Genomic DNA, 3,603 nt, shown 5'->3' with positions numbered 1-3,603 from the left:
CTGATGTTATAATACGTATATGTATAAAATTTCTTGTTGAAAACACTAACTTAAAAAACTCATTTTTAAAGTTCCACCGTCCCCTTAACTAGAGATAATAAACTACAGCTTAAAAAATCTGTATAATTTGGAAATATGGATTCCTTCCGCCCCCTTCCCTGTAAAGAGGGCCGGATTATGACATCTAGAGACCCTAAGCACTACATATATATAGTTACCCTCCTCCCAAATTCCTTCACTCTCAGTCTTGTTTACTGCACTGTACATTCCATGATAAAGCCCGCAAAGAGACATTTTCGTGGCCCTTTCCTGATACGCTTTTTTTCTTGATGCCCTAAGCGTGTGATTATTTTGCTTAATTGTTCATCCCGATCTGCCTGTAAATCAAAGTCGGTTTTTTTTTTTTTTTTTTTTTTTTTTTTTGACCTAGGCAGAGTGCTTTAAATTCTCTTACTCTTCAGATTTGCCTCATTTAGAGAAACGTTCTTTCCGAATATTATATATGTATATGTAAGGCTTTAAAAAATGGGATTCTCCACAAAACTGGTAGGGGTAAATTATCACTTGCTGAAAGCCAGTCTACGTGAAAGGTATGAAAGTATCAAAGCCTGTAAACCAAATGTTTTTTTTTTTCCTCTTATTACGTGCTCCGGAAGGGGTGGAATGCCCCGCGGAGGTCTTTTTAAGGGAAGCTGGCTCGTATCCACGTTACACACAGGGAAAACCACGAAAATGGCCATGGAGCCAGCCCGTCAGCCAGGACTCGAACCCCGGACCGAACTACCAGTGTTTAGCGGCTTTTAACGCTCGGCCGCTTGTGGGCCAACCAAATGGGTTAGAGTTGACTTTAGGGTACCCCCTTGTATTACCGCGAAGTTGTTGTTTCATTTATCGCCAAGCTAACCTGAGTAGCTGGAAAAAAATGGAAACCCTATTATGACGTAATTGGTTGCGGTGAATTTGAATCACGGGAAAAAATTTGGAAAGTGTGTATCGGATTTTGGGTAAGGACTTGTGTGTATTGGATAAGTACGTTGTTATTTTGTGGTTTACACGGTAAATTGGCTGAATGTGGTAAGATGAATTTGAAGTTTCTGTAGGATTTGGAATGAAAGGGAAAAAAAGCATTAATTGACTGGTAAGTAAATGAAGGTTTACTTAGCCATTATAAAGTGTCCTGTTTGGAGGAAGGAAATGAGTATGGTTGAACATCAGATATTTTCGAACGGAGGATATTTTTTACTCTTATTTTTGTGAATTTATGTAGCGACACAAGGATACAGATTCTAGTTCAGATAATTTTAGGAAATGTTTGGATGCTGTTAAGAAATTTTGTTTGACTGAAGACGCGTAAATAAGGTAAGTGGATGTTTCCTTCGTGTAGTGCTAAGATGAATTTCCTTTTTTTTATCTTATTTCATTGTTTGACTTAAAATGTAGTTTATTTCGATTATATATTTTTTGTTGGGAATGCGCAAATCCATTTTTGTGCAATTCTGGGAATTTTTTTTTATGTGAAAATAGGTCGGTGTGTACACGAATAAAGTCAAGGGAGTGCGCAATGCCATTTTTGTGAAATTCTGGGATTTTGTTTAAGTGAAAATAGGTCGATGTGTACATGGATACCGAGTTTGTGCAATTCTTTCTCTAGTTATCTTGGCTTTGTAGAGCGGCGATTTTTTACACAAGCTAAAATAACAAGTCAAAGAATTGCACAAACTCGGTACCCATGTACCGCCAAAAATCGCCAAGGGGTACGCTAAAATATACTTTTACCACCAAATGCTCATGACCAACCACATATTCACCAAAGCCTACATACCTTTTCGTCTACTCTTGCTCTCACTGTATGAAACATCTATTCGGCGGTCATGCCAAGGAAATATTGTCGTGACATTCAACTCAAAATTACAAATAAAATATTAATCATGTATAGGGGTGTTTTTATATATTTTCCTGCAGAAGGCAGCAGTGTTATGAAATTACGAGATACTTTATTAACCAATTATTAATTTTATTAACCAATTATTATGATTTAAACCTTGTCTACAGCTTCTCCTTTCCGTAGTCTGCGACAGAATACAAAATAGATGTTTCAATATTTAAGTCGAGAGTTTTTAATGTTTTAGTGTCACAGCTTTTGGCAGCCTTACTTACAGTTTACGTCCTGTCTCCATCTCTGTGAGAGATTATTCCGACTTTAGCCATTTTGCTAGCCGATGTTTAAAATGTGCCATTAAAATATTTGGGTCCGCTTAAATAGACCATTGCGTAATCTCCGACTGTATCACTCGAACTGGAATTTCAACCTACGTTATTTTAAATATCTGCAAGTGGCGTGAGTTTTGTAAACACAAGTGGTTCCTTCTGTTAAATTTAAAGAGTTAGTAGAAAGTTTATTTAACTTTCTTCATATTAAGGGAAACTAGAGTGACAATTCAGTTGTCTATCTAGCGAGGTCTGAAGGACATTGATTCTACACAACGGAAGGTAGACAACACAATATTCTTCTGCATTCTGAAGACATCCTTCTACATTTTGATGCAACATACTTCTGGATTCTGAATGACTTCTACGCAACAAAGTCACTACAGATTTAATTTGGGCATTTCTTTCGACGCTAAATTTTTTTGTTTGTCTAAAATTTTTATGTTTGCTAAATTCTTCTGTTTGGTGCTGTAAATTTTTAATTGAATCCTTATTGATTGTTGATCGGTGATCACGGCGGTTACAAAGCCTGTAAAAACATGAATATAGAACTATAACTTGCCATTCTATGTATGAGCACGAAAGATACGTTACATCCACTCAGAGCAAATCGCAGGAAGAAAAAAAAAAAAAAAAGTTTATAGGCTTTGTGAATATGCGGCCGGCAATGATGTAGTTTGTAATGCCGTTTCAAGGTCAAATATTCTCTTTCTGATGCTCAAGACAGTGACGTCACTTGACTTAGAAAAAATCTTGCTTTGGTGCAGGACGTTGGTTGACCTTGGTCAAGAAGAATAAACTTTGTAGTATACTAACCTCGCGCGAAATAAATACGTTATCCAAATTATCGAGATATTTCGAGCTGTACTGTACTTTTCTAGCTGTATTTTACGCCACTAACCAGGCTTTCGTCAGTCATACACAACAGGAATAATGCCTGATTAGCGGAAAGAAATTCTACAACCAGCAACTACTACAATCAGAGTAGACTGCCATATTATCTTCAGTTATGACTGCCATATTATCGGTTATGACTGCCATATTATCCGAGTCGAGTCCCATGTGGTCTAGTGGTTAGGATACATGGCTTCGATTCCCGGCATGGAAAGTTGGAGGTTCCATGGTGTAACGGTTAGCACTCTGGACTCTGAATCCAGCGATCCGAGTTCAAATCTCGGTGGAACCTTTTCTTTTTGCTTTCTCTCTGATAACGCATTTACTTTTGAAAGAGCTATTTTGATTAAAAAAATTGATTAAAAAGAAATTGAACGGGTTTGAAAAGCACATGTTATGGAATGATTCCTTTTCATACTAATCCAGCTTATAAAACTGAATTTATAGCAATTACTTACAGTTAGTTTTATTTATAGTAATTATTTACATTTAAGGGAGAAA

At 36.7% G+C, this 3,603-nt stretch overlaps 1 non-coding gene across 1 annotated transcript; it reads left to right on the top strand.

The window, feature by feature from the left end:
- The first annotated feature begins 3,322 nt into the window (after window positions 1–3,322).
- On the top strand, window positions 3,323–3,394 carry TRNAQ-CUG (transfer RNA glutamine (anticodon CUG)). The gene has a single exon. It is a non-coding gene; the product is annotated as a tRNA-Gln (tRNA).
- Window positions 3,395–3,603: the final 209 nt, after the last annotated feature.

Source organism: Stegodyphus dumicola, chromosome 3 (genome assembly GCF_044657685.1).
Source record: "Stegodyphus dumicola isolate Sdum_Otavi_A_Nest chromosome 3, ASM4465768v1".
In the NCBI taxonomy this organism is placed as follows: domain Eukaryota; kingdom Metazoa; phylum Arthropoda; class Arachnida; order Araneae; family Eresidae; genus Stegodyphus; species Stegodyphus dumicola.
The sequence above is the reverse complement of the archived record's forward strand: the minus strand, read 5'-3'. Positions and strand labels throughout refer to the sequence as shown.